Raw genomic sequence first — 22,269 nt, 5'->3', positions numbered from 1 at the left:
ATCTGCAGGAGTGTACTGAGATCTAAGCAATGGCTTTGTTTCCCAGAGATTGTATGACACCAAAAACCGTACTGACTTGGGGGAAAGAATCCAATCACTCCTTGCGTGCACAGAGGAGAATGATTAGGTTTCTAGCCTTTTGGAAATAAAAATCTCCAATATTTGCTGATACCTCAGGCATCTAATCATTTTGAATCAAGCAGAGGCCAGCTCCTGGGGGTCCCCAGTTCCTCCCACATCCTTTGCCATGGGCCTGTCATCTGAAGGAAGCAGAAGACAGCATTTCGGGCTGAGAAAATAAAAAACATCTTGGTAGGACACTGAGAGAAAGAAACACTATCGAAAACTGAAATCTCATCAACCGGACAAAACCCAGCAGAGGACCAGACTAGAGGATGGGAAGACATCCCTGCCGCTCTCTGTCTAATCATTCCTCTGTGGTCCCTGCAGTCATCATTCCAGCTCCTTTTTACCCTGTCACTGTCTCTTGATACATTCTATTCTTCCTTCCATACCCATCTCACAGGACTTTGTAATAGTAACCCCCTTTCTTCAGTATCCAAAGCTGTGGTTGCTGTAAAAGCAGAAAATACCAAGGGGTATAGCTGCTCCCCACCACTCTCCACCAAACCCACTCAGAGATGTTATTGGGCTCTGTGAATGTGGGTTTTTTTGTTTAACCCAGTTATTTTAATGCTTCAGAGATATACCTTAAAATAACTCGTTTCCTACTTCATTGCCACACAGAAACCTTTAGCATTGGTGGATAATTTCATTTCTAGCTGTCACACACTCGCAACATTCATACTCTCAAATGTGCTTTATTCTCCCTTGCCCGGGCTCTCCTATTTCAGTTGACAGGAAAGAACCAGGATGGCAGGCAATCTTTGCAGCTGCTGCAGGCAGGCCATACTTACTGGACGGCAAGACCTAGTGATCTTAGTGTTGAAAAGAATGCTTTCTTCTTAGCATAAAAAGCACACAGTGAACACCAGCCTGGGAATATTCCAAGCTCTGCTTCTATCTCCAAATTTCCTTACAAGGATTTTTCATCCTCAATGAATGAATGAGTTTTTCCAGTCAGCAAAGAAAAATACTACTAATGAAAATCTTGATAATATTATTAGGTGTGAAAGATAAAAAATAAAATCTAGCATGTATTTCACATGAATTCAGATCACTCACAAGCTTCCCCAATTTCCAATATACACATAGTTGTAGACTTTTCCACCTACAGATGTTCAATTACTAACATGTGATTGTGTCCAACACACAATTATTATTCCATATATACTGATACCCAGTGGTCAATTCAGGAAGCAAATCCAGATAGCCTCCCCCAGCACCGCTTTTATCAAGCATCCTATTCACTGCTTGTCACATTAACCCAACAGAGAACTGAAGTTTTTAGTTATTCCAAATGGACTCTTACAAAATAATAACATCTAGAAAGAAACTTACTAATTCCCAAGTGGCGATAGAACTGTCCTTTTATTTGCCTGCACAGACTATTATAAAAATAAATAGATAAATAAATAAACAACTAGATAGATAGATAGATAGATAGATAGATAGATAGATAGATAGACGATAGATAGATAGATAGATAGATAGATAGATAGATAGATAGATAGAAAGAAAGATAGATGGTGGAATGAGCAGCGCCCCCCTCCATCTCATCTGCATAGAGATGACAAAGTTTGAGCATCCTTTACACAATTCACACTGGGAAGACAAAGGAAAGCATCTTCTGGATCTCAGTTCACCCAGAGGAACTGGCAGCTCCTAGGAAGCAAAACCCTCCATTTCATTCCTCTTTATTTCCTCTTTTATCCAGTGCATCGCATCCAGAAAAGCATTCGTGCTGTTCCTCCCGGTCAGATTTCATGCCAGTAGGAAAATCGGTGCTTGCTGAAGAAGGAAATATCACAAGCCTCAAAAGTAAGATCCCAGCCCATGTAAACAAACATTACCCTTACTTTACTAAAAAAAAAAAAAAAAAAAAAAAAAAGGAATACTGTGTAAATTCCCAAACCCATTCTTGGTATTACCAGACAAGCAAATTTCTACCATTTTTCATTTTTTAAATATTTCAATGGGTGATACAATGCCATAGCTCAAAAAAGCAAAACAGTGTTCACAAGTCTATAGTGAAAAATATTTCTAATCCATCTTTGCCAGTGCCTTTCCTTCCCCTATCTAACATTTATAAGCAATCTCACATATGGATTTCTTGGTTATACTTCCAAGGTTTCTTTAGGTGTGTACCCACACATGCACACATGCACTTACACTCACACACACAAACACACACCCCAGCATACACTATCCCCTGTTTTTAAAGAAAACTTCACATCAGTGTTTTTGGCATCAACTAATCTCTATTAATATACATATAGCGGGTCTTTCTCCAAACGTTTGCCATGTCAATATGCTGTACTTAACAATTAAACATGGAGGTTATGTCACACCACATCTACCTTAGATACACTTCTTAGAAACGGACTGCAGTTGTGATTTTAATAGCTACTGTCCAATTGGGTTCTATTCTTCTGATTGTTCTGATCCCCAAAATAGGCAGCTTTTCAGATGTATTCCTGAAGAACATAAGGCCAAGGCTGGTGAGACGGCTTTGTTGTAAAGTAATTCCTGTACAAGCAAGGCTACCTGAATAATAATCTCCAGAATCCATGGGGAAAAGTCAGGCATGCTGATGCACATTTGTAATCCCAGCACTGGGAAGGCAGAGACCCGTGGATAATGTCAGGCCACCGAGAGACCCTGTCTTACAAACAAGGAAGAGGGCACCTGTACTGGCTGGTTTTGTGTCAAACTGACACAAGCTGGAGTCATCAGACAGGAAGGAGCCTCAGTTGAAGAAATGCCTCCATAATATCCAGCTGCAAGGCATTTTCTCAATTAGTGATCAATGGGGGTGGGCCCAGCCCATTGTGGATGGTGAATCCCTGGACTGGTAGTCTTGGGTTCTATAAGAAAGCAGGCTAAGAGAGCCAGGGGAAGCAAGCGAGTAGGAAGTATCCCTCCATGGCCTCTGCATAAGTTCCTGCCTCCAGGTGCCTGGCCTGTTTGAGTTCCTGCCCTGACTCCCTTCAGTGATGAATAGCAATATGGAAGTGTAAGTTGAATAAACCCTTCCCTCCCCAACTTGCCTTTTGGTCACAGTGTTTCTTTGCAGCAATGGAAACCTAACTGCACCTGTGTAGCAACACCCATGGTTGTCCACTGGCTTACACATGCACACACACACACACACACACACACACACACACACACACACACACCATATATATATATATATATATATATATATATGCATATATATATATATATATATTTCACAACTTTCGAGACAAAAGCCAACAAGTGGCAAGATGGACATAGATTATGACAAATCCTGCCAAAAATTAATCACAAGTGGACTAGCTTAGATCCTGCTTCCCAAAATAAAGGCCACCAAGTAATGTTCTAAGCACAGGTGTCTAAACAACAAGTGCATGTTCCAATTTTCCATGACCTGCCAAATTTACAAAGAACTAGTAATGCTTTCTGATTAACAAAATAGAAGCAAATTTAGGGTGTGGATGGAATTTAAAGGAGGGTGGTTTACGTCTAAAGGGGAAGGAGTCCAAACATTGGGAGAAAGTTACCAAGTAACAATGGGCCAGGCACTGGGACAAACTGAGCAATTAAAGCCTGAGGGACATCGTGGAAGAGGAGGCAGAAAGGAAGTACAAGCAAGAAGATGGGGCAGAGTGCTGCGACACACTGTCTTCTGGACGGGACATTGCTCCCAGGGGCTCACTGCAGCTATGGCTACCTACACTCAGCAGAGGAAACCAGGCAGCAAGCTCTCCAGCTGGAAGCATCGACTGGACTCAAGAAGTTACAAGAAATGGGGGAGTGTGTTGGAGAATGTCTGCGGAGGAGTGGGAGTGATGATTTGGGGGGACAGTAAGACCAAGATACAGTGTCCAGATGTATGAAGTTGTCCCAAACCTTCCCGGTCTGTGCATCTGTTGAACGGAGCAGGCTGCGTAGGCATCCTGACACTAAGGAAGAAAGAGCAGCCTGAGTCTCGGCTCTCCAGTACAAGCCCTCCATCTAAGGTTCAGATGGGTCAGGAAGGTTACAAGAGCCAGAGAACCAGGACACCTGCTGCAAGACAGTGTGATCTAGAAATAACAGGGAAGCTGCATGCACGAAATCTCAACACTATGGTTGTCCAAACAAGGCCTGCATAATGACAAACTAGTTCAATGTAGATGGGGAAATTTCACAAGGCCCTCCCCCAGATGAAGAGTTATAGGCAGTCCCCATGCTGACAGAGAAAGAATCTGTGTTCTCCAGGAAGGATCTCCCTGTTTGATTATCCAATCCCAAGCGCTCAGACCTAAACACATGTATACAGGAGCAACCCTAAATGAAGACTGTTTTGTGTGTGTGTGTGTGTGTGTGTGTGTGTGTGTGTGTGTGTCCGTCCGTCCTAATCGTGGCACCTCAGCCATAAAAGTAGTCTTAAAACACAGAAATAGCTTTATCCAGGGATCTTGGTTCACATGGCCACTTGTAGAAGTTTTCTCTAAGGCTTCTAGGGCCTATAATTATCAAAGACAAAAGACACAGCTTTAAGGATACTGAAGTTCTAGTCATTTAAAAGTAGAAAAGTACAAAAGAATCTGAATTACTTGATCACTATTCCCTTAAAAACTCAAAGTAACCCCCCCCCCAAAAAAAAAAACCAAGTAACCCCTTGGCATAATAAAGTGAAAACAAACGCATAAATGTTAGTTGACAGAAAAGATGGTCCAGGGCACACACATCATGAACTTGAAGTAACCATCCCAGGACTCTGGTTGGTTATAAAAGGCTCCAAGAACTCCACCGCGCAAAGCATGCCTCCTTCTCCACAGCACGAGCTTATAGAAAACTATTTGCCAAGACTTTGGGAGCAAGGCTTAGGAAGCCAGGGGCCAAGATGTAGACTTCTGTTACTTCTTGTGGATCTCCACGTTTACAATTCACTCAGTAAAGTTCTACTCAGTGACCTGGGGACCATGGGATATGCTTCATGAGTAATGGACCCCCATTATATGAGGACCATATTTTTGCATTATGAGTTCTTCAAAATCTTTGTATCGCATACCTGGCATTTTGCCAGTTATTCCTGGTAAGTGTGAGTGGTTTGAAAGGGAGTAGGAGGGTGTTGATTCCAATGAAGCTGTCCAGGCGAGCCACAGTATGTACATTGCTAAGCTGAGCTGTTGACAGGCGCTAGCACCTGCCTTGGGCTTGACTGCACGCAGAAACTTAGTGTCTCTGCAGCACAATTATCAGACATGATAAAACAGCATCAGTAAAGTTTCTACATTTTCAACCCCAGAGGCTTGCTTAAAAAAACAACAGCAGGAAAGTCACTAGTTCTCAACAGGACATATGACACAGGGAAACCGAGGTCAAAGCCAAACAGGACAAATACGGAAAGAACTGCAACATGGTGGTGCTCCGATCGTGGCATGGAAGGCAGCCCCGGAGGAGTCCCCAAGCAAAGCCAGCCACACTTAGTTCTTACGCAGAGCTTGTGGCCTCTAAGTGGGAATTCTGGAAGCAGTTGAAGGACAGATGTAAGCAGCTACAAGTATGTGACCCATAAATGCTACTAAGCAGTAACTTCCTACCAGGCTCTGAGCTGGGGTACTGCAAGGGACAGAGATAAGTCAGCCGCACAGCACTGCGTAAGCAAAGACAGCCATTTGTACCAGAGCCAAAAAGCAATGTGCTGTTGGCCTTTTGAAAAAGGACTGAGGCATTCTTATGATATTTGACTAGCAGTCACCTCCCACATGCCACACATCTGTCTAGGGGCTACAGATGTAACAATAAACACAGCTGACAAAGTCCCTGTACTCATATGAACTCGTTTATATGAGGGTAGACATAAAAGTAAATTATTATCATCATTGTTATTTCAAGACATACTGAATGTTATAAAGAAAAATTACACAGGGTAAGAGTTATAAACTATGAGATATCAGAATGAACAGAATTATTGTAATAGCTCTTTCTAATAAAGCATTTTTTGTAAAACAAACAAACATAAATTGAAATGAACAGGACCTGTGAGGTAGCAGAAGAAATGGGAAACCAAGGGAAAGCACCAGGCTGAGCTCTTCAAGCACACCAGTCAGGCCAGCGTAGACAGGACAGTGCTAAGGAGGAGGTGGCTGAGAAAAAACTAGACGCAGAGGGGCCATATGAGACAGACCGTATAGGCCACTGAGGACGGTCTAAAACAGGGCTCACATGCACTGGGCTTCTAAATATGTGTCCCCCAATTACAAACCCCTTTTATTAATATGACACATATCATTCATGAAGGAAGGTTGGTACAAGAAGTGCATAGATTATTTACATCCCATCCTTCTTTATTTAGTGATTTCCTGTCTGCTTCAAGATTCCATTCAAGGTACCATGGTACATTTAGTGTGACTGATACCCTTAGGCTCCTCTTAGATGTGACAGTGTCCAGACTCTGGTTTGTAGTAGCCTTCATTTGAGGAATAGTAGTAAGTTGTATTATAGGTTGTCTGTCTACTGGACTTGGATATGACTTTATAGTTTTATTGGGGTTGTAGGCTTGGGTGAGGAAGCCCCCCACAGTATGTAGAGCACCACTTTTATCAAATCCTGTCTGCATGAATTCCCCTGCTGATACTGACCTTGACTGTGGAGTATCTGTAGCATTCCTTGACTGGAAAGTTACTCTCCCTCACTCTCCTTCCCTTTCCACACTGTGCTCTCAGCTGGCAGTCTGCAGGAGCAGCTCACCTTCAGGAAAAGGCCACTGGAAATCCTCTCCCCTTAGGACAGACAGCAAGCATTCTTTATACTGCTGCAGAGGAAAGTTGTTCCTCCTCCCTTTCTGAATATATTCAAAAATCTGCTTACATCAGTATGGACTCGTGGCTATTAACTTATGAAACAATTCTGTCTTGTTTATTTTTCCTTGCTCAGATTATTCACTCTCTGGCCTGTGAGAGATCTTGGAGATGAGTCCCCAGTGCCTTTGGCAAACTCCCATCACATGCTGTATTATGTTTAGCATTTTCTTAATTTATATCCCTACAAAATGCTTCAGACTCTTGCCTGTGTGCTTCCCCAGCCCTGGGATCAGTTGTTTCACCAAGGTGTTCTGGCTCTGTCCACAGAGAACAGTATTAGAAATCACACCTGAGCCCGAGTATGCTGATGAGCACTGCTTCTTCCTGCCACTGACCTTTACCTCCCCTTCTTCTACTGCTTGTGACTCATTTCGTGTTTCTCCGATTGAAGAACATGTTACTTCTCATCTTAGATCCAGTGATCTCCTTTGACTCAGTTTCTGTCACAGTGTGTATCACAGTATACACTGTTCTTCAACAGCTGCTTCAAGTAAAGCAGCGTATATCAAATATTATTACAAACAGGAAGTTACTCTCTGAAAGACAGTTCTATTTGTTAAAAAAATCAGTCAAAATGTTTCTCTTTTCTATTTCTGAAAATTCTGTAAAACTTACTTGATAGGTAGAAATGAATAACTTTGGTCCCTGTGATTGGTTGGGTGGCGACTGCTCCCCAGGGACCTGTGTTAAAGCCTTGCTCCCCAGAGTAGGGGTTTGGAGAGATGGTGAAACCTTTCCAGGTGGGGCCCATGAGAATGTTCTTAAAGGGTCTTTACACATATCTTTAAAGGAGGTGTGTGTGTGTGAGTGTATATGTGAGAGTGCGTGAATGTGTTTGAGAGGTGTGTGTGTGTGTGTGTGTGTGTGTGTGTGTGTTTTCCTGGCTCACGAAGTGAGTATGTTTTCTCTGCCAACTGTCTCCCATCACCAAGTACCTCTCTTACCAGAATCCCAAGGCCATTGGGCCAGCCAAATATAGAACTGCATCCTCCAGAACCACTAATCAAAATAATCCTTTCCTCTTTGTAAGTCAATCATCTTAGGCAGTTAATTATAGTAATGCAAGTTAATACATATGGCTTTACATTAGGTGAGTGTAAATAATGCAGATAATCTTGACTCTACATCAGGCACACATCTCCAAATTAGCACAAGTTCAAAACAGGTTCAGAGGTATTTGAAATTTCAAGTAGAGGAAGGAAAAAAAAAAAACTCCAATACTATGCAAAAGCTGCTACTGCCATGTTGAAAACCCTTTGTGCATCTTCAATGTTGTAGAATTATACACATACTATCCGCCATATTTCAAATGAGTTTTGCTACAGAACATACTTGTCTTTAGGCAAAGATCTTCACCATCGTTACAAATAAGAAACCACATTTTAAATCATAGGCCCTTGATAATAAGTGGTCTTTGAGATCCTTTTTACATAAACCCTTAAAATTCACATCATTATTTTGCTCTCAATAAGCATAATTATAATAGATAATCAACATAATAATAGTTATCAGGAGACATATAAAAATGTATCTTAGTCTTAATGTATCACCAGGACAGAAAAATATCACCATTTTCCATAGGGAACATTACTTCCTATTTAATTATATACATGTTACAGAGTACTCTTAACACTATTATTGCAACATCTGATCTTTTTTGAAGAAAATAGTCTTATAATAACTTTCTATAACTACAATTCTGTTTACAATTTAAATTCATATTCCTTAAAGATTTTTTCTAAAATAAATATGCTATTATACTGCACATTCAAAGTCACAACCCACCATTGATCTCAATTTCCCTCCATCACCACAAAAACACTGTATGCTATTACCAAGCATATTTATACCTTTTAAGCCACCAGAGCTACTATGATGAACTAGGATCAAACAAACATCGGAAGTTATGGCAAACTCAGCCAGTAAGACTCATGGTTCACTCATCATCGTGGCCAGTTCAGTTCAACATGGCCCTCATCCTCATTTCCACACCCATGTAAATGTGAGCAGGGACATGGAAAGTGATAAAGCGTTGCACAGATTTGCTCTATTTCCTTCCTTCTGGCATGCCTCCCCCTCCACTTTAGGATTCTAGGTTTTGTTTCTATTCTTTTGTTTCTGTACTGCCTAATTTTGAGAAGAATTTTCCTCCATTATCTTCAGTTTAAATATAATTCCTTGCTGCCTTTGAAGTTGTTGTTTCTTATAGTTTAGGTATGGTGTGGGGGGGACACATATAATGTATTCAACCTAATTTTTATTATTGAGTATCATGGGCCTGTTAATTGGTGCCTGTCATCTCTAAGTATTTTCTGTCCTGTTTTCATTCTGGGATTTGAACTGCCTATGCACTAAAACACCTGATAGTGTCTAATTGTTAACCTATCTTCAAGCATCTGATTCATTTATTTCTGTTACAATGTTTTCCTTTCCAGCATTTTCATCTTATTCTTTATAATTACATCTCCACTAAAATTCCTTTTCTGCTCATACATATTGTATACCTTTTCCTTTAGAGTCTTTAACCCAGGGTTCTCAACCTTCCGAATGCTACTACCATTTAATATAGTTCCTCATGCTGTGGTGACCCCTCACCATAAAATTAATTTGTTGCTACTTTATAATTATAATTTGGCCACTGTTATTATTCACAGTGTAAATATCTAATATGCAGGATATCTGATATACAACCCCAAAGGGGTCATGACCTGAATTCTGAGAAGCACTGCTTTAACTTATCAAAAGTAAAAAATCTAATTCTATTTTTTCTTTTTGTTTTTTTTTTTTATTTTTTTTTTGTTTTCTTTTTGTTTTTCAAGACAGGGTGTTTGTGTGTGTGTGTGGCCCTGGCTGTTCTGGAACTAGCTCTGTAGACCAGGCTGGCCTCGAACTCACAGAGATCCACCTGCCTCTGTCTCCCAAGTGCTGGGATTAAAAGTGTGTGCCACCAGTGCCAAGCCAAAAAAAAAAAAAAGAAAAGAAAAGAAAAGAAGAGAAAAGAAAAGGAAGAGGAAAAGAATAGTTATTCTAAATAACTGTCTTATACTTGTAACAACTAGGTACTATCTGAGTGTGGTTCTCCTGGTTTCTTTGGCCTCATCTGGGTGTATGCCTTTTCCCAACTTCTTCAGACTTCTTGGTAATCTTGAACTGGAAGATATCTTGGGTAGAATTGTAGAGGAAGAAGTAAACAGGGCTTTGTGCCTGGAAATGAGCATGACTTCTCTTCTGTTAATCTTAAGAGCAGAATTGGTTCAATTCAGTCAGGAGGTAAAGGCTAACTTTTGGTTTTAACTGTTGCCATGGTTACCCTCTCCTCAGCCATGTTCCATGTGACTCAGGGCAGGACTGGCTTCCGGACTGTTTTCCTGGGTCTCAGCTCTATCCTCCGCATCAGGCCATCCTGTGTGAGCTGCTCAGAGCGTCTCTGCATGCTCCTTGCACTTGCACAGCAGCGGAAGGACCTCAGTGGCACCCCCTGGGCAGTGCCTGGTGTGTGTGCAAGGGAGGAGGTGCTCTCTTAGCCAACAGCAGTCCTGGGCAGGATCTGTGTAGCTGGCGGCTGGGGTGCGGCCTTCCCACTGGTTTTTCTCCCCTCCCAGGGGTAGGATCTCTGGCAGTCATAGTGGAAACCCTTCCTCTCTTCCTCGAGATCACAGCTTCTTAAACTGTGGGCTGCAGCCCCACAGAGTTTCAAACAGAGTGTGGAGGGCACTGCTATACTAAAAAAAATCTCTGAATATGCAACATTAAAAGATTAATTCAGAATCAAACATAGAAATTCCAAGTATTTCTAGCAGCACTTGCCTATGTCACACCATGCCTTGGTTCTGAACATACAACATGCTTGCATCCATGCACTACCTCATGAAATACGTGGACTCAAATTCAAGCTTATTCCATGCTCTGAGTTTCAATGTTTTTACTGAATGCACAAAGTCTTCTCTTCTTACAGAAACATTATGGTTTAAGGGTGGAAAACAAGAAGTTTTATTTACCTACCATCATTGCTCAGCATTTAATTGCTAAATTAGTACATCTCTGAACTGTATTGGAGTGCTTGATTTAAAAAAATAATTTTAAAAACTGCTGTTTCTAACTTGAGTTTCACAATAAAATTATTAAATGACTGTGGTGGTATTGTGTTCCCCAAAATATTGTGCACTCTAATAAACTTATCTGGGGTCAGAGACACAACAGCCACAATATTAAACAGAGGTTAGTTACGCAGTGGTAGTACACGCCTTTAATCCTAGCATTCCAGAGGCAGAAATCCCTCTGGATCTCTGTGAGTTCAAGGCCACATTGGAAACAGCTAGGCATGGTGACCCATGCCTTTAATCCCAAGAAGTGAGCCTTTAATCCCAGGGAGTGATGGGAGAAAGCAGAAAGGTATATAAGGCGTGAAGATCAGAAACTAGAAGCATTTGGCTGGTTAAGCTTTTAGGCTTTTGAGCAGCAGTTCAGCTGAGATCCATTCAGATGAGGACTCAGAGGCTTCCAGTCTGAGGAAACAGAATCAGCTGAGGAACTGTCGAGGTGAGGTAGCTGTGGCTTGTTCTGCTTCTCTGATCTTCCAGTATTCACCCCAATAACTGGCCTCAGGTTTGTTTTTATTAATAAGACTCTTTAAGATAAATGCTACAAATGACTTTTGGCCTGAGATTAGAACAGATTTTTCAAGAATTCTAGAGTGACCATGAATATGCTTCTGCAATTTTTGTGGTATGTTTTTATGTGAAGCAATGTTCTCAGGCCAATGATTACAAAGTCAAACTGTCAGTCAACTCTGAAAAACAATGATGCCATATCCTGCAGCAACAAATAAACAACCAACTTTAGTTGTTTACGTAAAAATAAACCAGAAATCCACCTAATAACTAAGATACTTGATTTCTTCTTAGCCAGCAGTAAAAAATACTTTAAAAAATTAATTTTACATTTATCAGTCACTCTTTAGTCTGCATATCTATTTTATATAACGATACGCCCAGAACTGTGTAAAAGTTTCTCAGGCCAAAGCGATTGCAGGTGGACAACTTCTAAAACCCCTGGCTCTAGACAGATAAGGATTTTCTTTCCCCCAGATACCCTGAGATGAAGGTGGCCAGCCCTTCCAATCTCTTAAGAAAAGGATGTTCCAAGCAAACAGAATAGGGAAACAAGAAAATGTCGCTGCTCTGACCCCTGACAAAGTAGACTTCAAACCAGAATGAGCCACACCCCTGTGACAGGAAGAAAGTCACTGACCTAGGCTAGGCTGGCCAGCCAGCCCCAGGGACCTGCTTGTCCCTGTGTCCCTTGAGCTAGCATGACAAGAGTGAGTCACCGTATCTCGCTATTTTTTACACGGGTTCTAGAGAGCAGACTCCGGTCTTCCTGTCTATCCAGCAGGCACTTTACCAGCTGAATCATCTCCCCGGCCTCTAAAATGCTACTGTTTAGAAGTAATGCAAACCGGATATTCTTTGTGTTCCATGGTAGTTTTCATATAATTTGTTTTTCATAGTCTCACTATGTAGTGTAAGCTGACCCTGAACTCATAACCTTCCTACTTTCCTCCTGGCTGGTCTGACTGCAGGTGTATGTCACTGTTCCCGGCCCTTTTTCTGTCCAGCTTGATTTCATGTTTGATTTGCTGAGTCACACAGTGCTGCTCCATAGAAGCCCTAAATCATATTTAATAATTTGTTTTTATTTTTTAAATGTTGGTCACACATTTAAAATCATGTAGTAAAACATGATGAGAACAAAGAAAAACAGAAACACTTACTGGCATTATTAAATACTACCACTCATTATAGTCCAAGTTCCCTAACACATGCTGATCAAACAAATGCATTTGTTTGCCACATACTTCTTAACTCTAGGCTTAAGGCTAACACTGATTGATAATACTGTCTTTCTGCTTCTGTCCTATGTTTTCAAAGTAATCAATCTTAAGAGTCTTTGGAAATGTGTAGACACATGAATGGACAAAAAGTTGGTATGAATTGTTGTTCACTTACCACATTAAGGAAAATGTTGCGGAACCCAAAATAAGCACTTAGTAGAAGTTTTAAAATGCTAAAAGCATCTGGATGTGGGGGTAAACACCTTTAATCTCAGAACTCAAGAGGCAGAGGCAGGTAAATCTCTGTGAGTTTGAGGCTAGCCTGGTCTACATGGTGAGTGCCAGGACAGCCAAGGATACCTAGAAAAACTGTGTTTCAAAACAGACAAACAAACAAAAGGAACCAAGAAGATGCTAAAAAGCTTCTAATTGATAATAGTTCAAGATATTCACTTTAAAACTAACATTGAACTATAGCCCTCATAATACCAAGGACTATAGGTCAAGAAAAAACATACAGTCCACATGTGATTATAAAAGTCAAAGATAAAAACAAGATCATAGCGTGAACACGGACATGGAAAAGGACAAAAGAGTTGAGTAGGCTGCAGTGCACACACAAAGAGGGATAGGTCATGAATTTTTTTTAAGAAGACAAAACTAATTTGTGCAAATTGCAGTGAGGCTATGTAGCAAAGTGTCACTCCTAAAGACACATAATCATACAGTAAGACAGAATATGGAGCAGCATTTGAGAGACACTACTTAAAGTATTATAAACATAGCTTTTCCATTCTAGATGTGAAAATATCTGTAAAGTTAGAAAAGTAAGGGAAGAAATGAAAAAGTAGAATTATCAAGATTAGTAATGAAGGTTAACAATAGCTGTACAGTATAAGGCAAAGACAGAGGAGTTATGCACAGCTACTTGGATGCATTTCTCTCCATCCTGATCTTTTACCTTTTTCACTTCCCAGCCCCCTGAGGTAGACGCAAAGCTTCTAAGCACTGAGGAAAAAGCCCTCCATGAAACAAATCTAATATACAAGTGAAACCATTAGAATTGTCCTAAAAGCATTCCTGAGGACAGATAACTGTACCAGACACAGCATGCCTGCATTCTCAAAGCACTGTTGTTTTTTCCTCCCTCTTTAATAGGCAAAGAATTTTGTAGTTCTGGGGTGGGGGAGGGAGGCTTCTAGGGAACTTAAATGCCTTGCAGTAAATATGAGGTCTTTGGTTTGGTTTGGTTTCTGATGGATAGTGACATTAACCAGATGCTTATAATAGTCACATGTAAGGAAATTTCCTTAAGCATTTAAAGGCAGTTCCCAAAAGCTGCTGCCTGAGATGTAGAGTCCATTCTCCCATTGAAACAAGGTCATGAACACTCAGGCCAGACAACAATAGCTCACTAATACAAAGTAACTGAATATAAATGACATTGGCTACCGGCTCACACTATTTCTATTTCAGAAAAGATGCCCATAAGGGTAGTTAAATGAGGATATTGTTTTCTCTTCTCTATGCTGGCCGGTGCTTCCTCTTAATTTAAAAAAGATGATTCACCCCACAAGGTCTCACTGGAAAGATGACAGAATCTGTTGTATACCAAGGGGGTTCTGAATGTTTATTGTGCTGTACCTAAATTCAAGAAACGCACACTCTTCTACAGAAGGAGCATGACCTATCAAGGCAGGGAGGCCTCCAATCTGCACAAACAATTTATTATTCAATGCGATCTCCAGCTTCCATGAGAATTTAAAAGTAACATTTAATTTCATATGAAAATTTTTTTAAAAAAGATAGCCAAAAAATTCTAAACAGTTAAAAAAAAAAACTGCTTAAGATATGACCATTACGAATTTCAAGTTATACTACAGAGTTATGGTAATTAAAAACAAACAAAAACATGGTACTAGCATAAATCCCAACACACTGATCAAGAGAAGAAAACTAGGGACCTGGATGTAAGTCCACACACCTACACCCATCTGGTTTTTTACAAAGAAGCCAAAATACACAGCGGAGAAAAGATGGCATCTTAACAAATAGTGCCAGTCAAATTGGACAGATTCAGGGAGAAGACTGAAACTAGATACTTACCTTTTCTCCTATTAAAACTTCAATTCCAAAGGGATCAAGGCCCCTTATATAAGACCTAATACTCTGAATCTAATAGAGGTATTAGGAAGCATTCTTGAATTTACAGGCACAGGAAATGACTCTCTGAACAGGACCTCAGTAGCACAAGTATAAACACCAACAACTGACAAATGGGACCACAGGAGACTAAAAGTCTCCTTACAGCAAAGGATACCATCATTCAGTTAAAGAGGCAGCCTATGGAATGGGAGAAAAAAATCTTTACCAGTTGTATATCTAACAGACGATTAGCATCTAGAATATACAAAAAAAAAAAAAAGAAATTCCAATTAAAAATTTGGGGTGAAACAAAACAGATATTCTCAAAATATGAAACACAAATGGCTTAGAAACTTTTTTTTTTAATTTCAGTGGCCTTAGCCACCAGGGAAACACAAATTAAAACTACCTTGAGATTCCATCTCAGCCTAGTCAGAATGGCCTAGTTTTAAAAAAGCACATGACAGCATATAATGCAGAAGCCGTAGGGAAGGGAGAACACTCACTCACTGTTCGTGGGAGTACTCAAGTAACTGATGCTGCCAATATGGACTCGGTGTGGAGGTTCCGCAGAAGGCTGGAAAGAGAGCTACCACAAAAACCCAGCGATACCAATCCTAGGCATATACGTATATGGGATACATATACATGCAAAGGACTCTATATCTTACTACAAATGAGATATTTGCTCCTCTAGGTTCATTGTGCTCTGTATTCAGAACAGCCAGGAAATGGAAACATCCATCCACGGATAGATAGACAATGAAAATGAGGTAACCCAGACCCAAAAAGACAGACATCATAAATTTTCTTTCATGTGTGGATGTTAGCTTTGATAGGTTTGTCTCATTTCAAATACCTACAGAGGTCAGAGAACTAGTAAGGGGCAATAGGGAAGGAGGGATTCTTCAGGAAAGAAAGCTACACTGTAGTGATATAAAGGAGGAAAAGGAGAATGGGGAAGGGTTAAATGCAATGGGAATGGGAAGGTAGAGAGGGGAATATGGAGAGGGGCAAATAACAGTAAAGTCCTTTTGAAAGAACTGTGGAGCTTCCTAATCTATACATATACACATCCATAATAGAGCAGTATGAATGGACTTACTCTATAATGGGCGACAATACCTCAACTAGACACCCATACTAACAAAACCCCAAAGTAAGGGATGGGCTACCTCCTTTTGAGTGCTATACATTCTACTAGAGGAAAAAAGTAACTGTCAATCTCACCCAGCTGTGAAGCCTATGAGCTACAGCAATAGCCTATTTAGCACTAGATACCCAGTGATGTAATAGTGGCAGAAATGTTATGGGAGTAACCAACCACTTTCTGATTGGATCTGTGGCCTGCTCCACAAGAAACAACCTATACTTGGCCCCATAAAAGAGTTCAAGAATGCCGGGCGGTGGTGGCACACGCCTTTAATCCCAGCACTTGGGAGGCAGAGGCAGGCAGATCTCTGTGAGTTCGAGGCCAGCCTGGACTACCAAGTGAGTCCCAGGAAAGGCGCAAAGCTACACAGAGAAACCCTGTCTTGAAAAACCAAAAAAAAAAAAAAAAAAAAAGAGTTCAAGAACTTGTGGCTAGATAGGTGATAGTGCAAGGGGAGAAACTACTATCAAAGTTCTGCTAGAGGATGCAATATTAAAGTGACTCCTACTGACTTATTGCTATACCCATACATCAGAGCATCTCTCAGCCCTCATTAGAGAAGCTTCTTACAGGTGATGGCAATTAACACAGAGACCCTCAAGTAGTCCAGTGTGCAGAGAATAAGAGACTGTGAAGTGATCACTCCTAACGTGGATGTCTATATCACACTCCTCCCTCAAAGCTCAGGCATCTTTGTGGATAACTCCACACCCATGAGTCCATGGGCAGCAGAAATTGGAATTGGTAGGTTATTTTCAAAGGGGAAAAACAAAGAGGACATGAAGTTGCAAGGTGGGAAGGTGGGAGGAGGATCTGGGAAGGAGCTTCTGAGGAGAAATGGAGAAGAAGATCATCAAAATACATTGCATGAAGTTCTCAAAGAATTAGTAAAAATATAGGTTGTTTTTAAGAAGGGAGACATACAAAAGTTACAATGTGTGCAAAGTCTACCACAGGAATAAGACAATGTACAAAGGGTGCCCTGGGTTTACAGAGTTCTCACAAGGAGTTCGGTGCTAGTAGCAAGAAAAGCAGTCATAGGTGCCTCCACCCATGGGTGTTCACTCCTCTGCATGCCACCTAGCTGCTCTTCCTATCCAGACAGAATCTGTCCTCATGATGTACCCTGATCAATCAGTGCAACACAAGTGCCACAGGACACCTGCTGGGCCTGGGCCTGGAGACCTGGCATCTCTACCCATACTTCCTTTCTGCTCCTAGATGATCACAGAAAGAAACAGGAGGTAGCGTGTGAGGGGACAGAAGCAGGGCTGGGCCAACAGTAACTTCCAGATTATGTATGTGAGGTCACATGAATCACAAGGATGCACAAAAACTCATGAGTGACTCAAGAAAAGACCAAAAGAATATGCATTCGGCTGAAACCAACCTAATAATTAATTTCCAATGAAATCAACAACAAAATCAAATGCTTACTTTTTAAGCCATGTTTTGAGGTGGAAGATACCCAAAATAAATACAAAGGATATGTCACTAATTCTCATGGACACCAGGTGGTGGAAGTCAAAGACATTCCTTACTGCCATTACACAGTTAATACTGCCTAAGCAAATGGGAGGTCAGCTCATAATAACTTAATGCCACACTAGGTAATACGAATACAAAAGGAAATACAACACAGACATCTTCTACTCCAAGATCATATAGATCATGGTGAGATGTTAGGTCAACCAAAGGAGTTTAGACTATCTCAGCCAAGTATCACACAAAAAAAGGTGAAATATGGTCAGAATTGTGTTTCTTTAAAAAAAAAAATCCTTGTGCTTGAAGTTTAAAAGATTGACTCAGAGGACCTGCACCAGGGGCAGGAGATTGGGTTGAGGTCAAAGTAAGAAAAGAAACAGAAAACAGACTTGTTGGAGAAAATCAGTGGGGGAGAATGGGGGCATGACCAAGCAAATGACTGCGTGTGAGAGTCACAAGGCAGCAAGTGTAAAGGCTCAGTGAGGATTCCAGGGGTCAACCAGGCCAGAGCAGAGCAGAAGAGACTCAGGTGTCATCAACCAAGCCAGAGCAGAGCAGAAGAGGCTCAGGTGTCATCAACCAAGCCAGAGCAGAGCAGAAGAGGCACATTGATCTTTTCAGACACACAGATAAGAGAGTAGTTCTTTGTGGAACATTTTTCAGTTTGACCTATTAATAAAATGTCCAGCATATGCTGGACTATGTAAGTCTAAGTCTTTGAAAATAAGAATGAGGCTGGATGTACAGATTTAGAAGTCATCTATATCAGAGTTAAATCCATTAGTTAAGCTGATCCATGGAAAGCTAATACCTACCCCAGAGAGAGCTGTGAGTGCATGACACTGTACCACCTAATGTAGACTGTGTAATGCGTGTGCTATTTAAAAACCAGTCACTATTTGGACCTCTCAGACTGGGAGGGAGGAAACAGGTACTACTGTTCAGAGAAAGAGAATTCAACGTGCTTTGAAGTACACAACCTGGTGGGTTAAGGTCAAGATCCCTACTTTCACTTAACTAAATTTCTACTTAAGGCCAAGTAATTCTCAAGGCCTATGTGCCATACTATATGTATCTGGGCCCCTGTTCTGGGTGATTCTATTACTTAATTCAATAACCTTGCCAAGTGAGCTCCAGGTCAAAGAGCTTAGAAGTCAGCTGACTATAATGGCTGTTTGGGTCTCTGATCAATCAATTATTTATACTTTTGGTGTCTTAGAATAAAGCAAGTGGTACACACATGTGGGAATGCATGTTTGGTTGCTTGGAAACCAAGACATTTTACATTTTTCTTCTCTGCTCTCAATTTTAACTACTGCCAGACCACAAACTATAGTATCTGTATCAACCCAGTTAACCACAAAATAAGGAAATTTACCACCTATATTTTCAAGACCTATGAATAAATGCATGTATCTCATATACTAGAGAACATTTGGGTCAAAACAAAACATCAGACTGCAGAGGTAAATTTCCAGTTAAGCCCCAGGGGATTTTCTGGGCTTTGACAACAGTCACTTGGCTGTTCCTAGTGAGTCTACTGACAGAAGTGGGGTTAATTAGCTATGGCATTTCATTTCAGTCAAGGGATGCTCACTGTCTTTGATGAGGAAACAGAGCTGCTAAATACCTACGGAAATGCTGATTCAACTAAAGGCCTTACAAAGTCAAGGTCACCAAGATACCATTAGCAAGCACTTCCAATGCCATTATTAAGTCTGTAAGATTTGCAGCTTTGGCTCTCCGCTTCCCTACAGTTAATTATATGTGGCACAAAGGAGCGGAACGGAAGAAGTTATTCAAAGACTCTTAAGTTGAGTACTTTTTTTTTTTAAATCAAGATCCTAAATTTCCCAACATACATGCTGAATTATGGTCTGGTAGTGGAGCCTAGAGATCTTTGTTTTAACATGCATTCCATGTGTTCTGTCATCATCCGGAGCTTGAGATCCACTGCGCACATACGTCTCACTGTTTCACATAGGGAGGCAAGGAGGAAGAGGAAGAACAAAGTCGGTTCCACAACCTCACTTTCTCACAGCGATGACTGTAAAATCCAGGAAAGGTCCAGACAGCTGCATCAAGACCAGACAATGTCCTGCCTCTACTTGATGGTCTGCCTGTAATGCCAGAAGCAGGATAAACCTCAATCTCAATCTCTCTCTCTCTCTCTCTCTCTCTCTCTCTCTCTCTCTCTCTCTCTCTCTCTCTCACACACACACACACACACACACACACACACACACACACATGCATGCACAAGATATAATACGGCGTTTTTCTTTATCTGAGTCTGGAAAACACAATAAAAAGGAAAGCTGCTAAGTGATATTAACCTCCACTAAATATGAAAGCATACTCAAAGCTTCTATAATTGAAAAGTGTAGTAGTTTTTAATGAAAATAATCATGTAATTATCACGTGATCCAGCCATTGCCCTAATGGGCAGGTATCCCAAAGAAATGAAGTCTGACATTCACACAGAAACCTGAACATACATGGCAGCTTTACTAACAAATATAGTGCCTGAGAACACATCTGCTGTCCTTCACCAGGGAATGGTGGAGCAAGCAATGGTGTATTCATACCTCTGTAATTGCTCAATAATAAGCCAAGACTGTGCCACGACTTGGATGAATTTCCCAGAAAGTATGCTGAGAAAAGCAAGGAAAACTCAATTCCCAAAGATTACATAGTGGGATGATACTGGATTCAAAGAAACTAAAGAGAAGAGAAAATTGAATGCAACACATAGAAATGAACCCTGGACTCAGCAGAGGGGAAACTCCATACAAAAGTCACTAGTGAGACAACTGATGAAATCAAAATCTAGACTGTGAACTTGTGGGACTTTGTTAGCACTATATTACATTATATAAGAAAATGTTGGGAATTAGCTCAGTGGTAGAGAACACTTGTCTAGCAAAGGCAAAGCCCTAGGCTCAGTGCTCTGCTAAAGAAAAAAAAAAGGGGGAGTGTTCTAGTTTTTAGGTGTAGTCACTGAAATATTTGTGAATCAGTCTACATCAATTTTCAACCAGGTAGGAAAAGGATAGCATGTATGCAAAGGGAAAGGGGATAATAACAAAGCCACTAAAAGAACAGTAAAAGAATGATGAATCTGGATGCAGCATCCTGGATACTCTATTTCTAACCCTTGGAATGTCTCTATCTGAATGCACTGAAAATTAAAAGTTACTTTAAAACTAAACATTTCTTTTAAGCAATAAATAAAGTTTCCCAAATATTTTGAACAATTCCCTATCTGAAATATCACTGTTCTCTATGAAAGTTGAAGGAATCAAGGAAAAAAGAGCAATGGATAGAAATGCTATTTGTATTCATAATTGGACAATACTTTAATGCCATCTAAGACAGTACTCCTAATTTTTCTACACAATATATATTTTTAGCAAAGTCAATGTTATTTCATTTTTCAAATATTAATCCATTTTCATTTAATGTATATAAATAAATGTAAAGCTTCTCCTTTCCAAGAATCTCTGCTGTCTTATGATAGTGTGAACCCAAGTTTGACTCACTTCCACTTTTTAAAGTGAAGATACAGAGACACAAAGAAATAAAGGCTCTAAGTGCACTTCAGGTGAATAGGACAAAGGAGGCCAAGGACTGGAAGCGCCCGAAGCCTGATCCCGTTCCTGTCCTACAATCGCCTTCCTTGAGTATACTTTGCATCACACCCTTGTGTATATATGCACAGTCAGAGAAATAACAACAGCAAGCTCGCTCTACTAGCACGTTCCTGGTAATCCATTTTACCCAAAGGACATTAAGAAAACAGTTCCCATATGTTAATTAGAACCTTTGGCTTAATAACACTTCTGACATGTCCCTGAGCATCTAGCAATTTCATTTGGTCACACTCAATGAAAGCCTGGCATGTAAACATGGTAAGGCTCAAAATAAAGACCATTTCCAAAGGACAAAAAAAAAAAATTCTGTTTCAGTGATATCGCCCTCAGTATTCTTTTATTTAAAACTGCCACTGGTGGTGACAACCAAGAACTGGAGACAGGAGAAGTGTCCCTCTCCATACCCGAGATGCAATAAAAACAACAGTTTCACTAATGAGGTGCCAAGACTTTAGATCATGATATTCCAATAGTCTTGATTTAACTTCAAGAGAGCTTACTTTTGGGTCTTTTAAGCTGTGGTTTATTTTAGCTTCTATCTCATGTTGCGCTCCAGGCAGAAGCTTCACTTTAATCACAGATCCATAGCAGTCGGTCTGCAAGACCTGGGTTATGTTAAACAGTATGTTTTCATCATCCTTGACATCTCTATGATGGAGCCTTCCCCAGAAGCATTAATAACAGTGTAATTAGCAAATAGCCATGAAATATGAGACCCACATTACAAACAACAGCATCAAATCCATTTTTCAGAAACCTGAGTGGTCATGTCTTTAAATACCAGAATAAATTCCTAGCAGTTAGATTTGCCTTTTATAAAATTAATCAGAGTATATGTATTAAATTTTTGATCCAATAAAAAATAGAATGCATAACATCTAAATCAGTAAAAAAAAAAAAAAAACGTTATAAAATAGCAAATGGAGGAAAGCAGGGGAGCAGATGTGCAAGGGACCAAACCCAGGATGTTATGCACACACCTAAGGCCCCTATTACTGAGCTACAGCCCAAGACCTACCTTGTTATTTTTAATGCATACAT

The 22,269-nt window shown here is 40.4% G+C and overlaps 1 protein-coding gene across 2 annotated transcripts in view; it reads right to left on the bottom strand.

Annotated features, from left to right (window-relative positions):
• Sh3gl2 (SH3 domain containing GRB2 like 2, endophilin A1) overlaps positions 1–22,269 on the bottom strand; it is a 183,010-nt gene that overhangs the window by 80,455 nt on the left and 80,286 nt on the right. Inside the window, exon 1 of one of the 2 annotated variants that reach the window (XM_076564472.1) lies at positions 6,738–6,819. The exons of the other annotated variant lie outside the window; for it this stretch is intronic. The gene's annotated coding sequence lies outside the window, so the exon portion shown is untranslated. Of the gene's footprint in view, positions 1–6,737; positions 6,820–22,269 lie in introns of those variants that run through there. 2 annotated transcript variants of the gene reach the window in all.

Source organism: Peromyscus maniculatus, chromosome 2 (assembly GCF_049852395.1).
Source record: "Peromyscus maniculatus bairdii isolate BWxNUB_F1_BW_parent chromosome 2, HU_Pman_BW_mat_3.1, whole genome shotgun sequence".
Taxonomy (NCBI): domain Eukaryota; kingdom Metazoa; phylum Chordata; class Mammalia; order Rodentia; family Cricetidae; genus Peromyscus; species Peromyscus maniculatus.
Note: the sequence above shows the minus strand (reverse complement) of the source record. Positions and strands in the feature narration are given on the sequence as shown.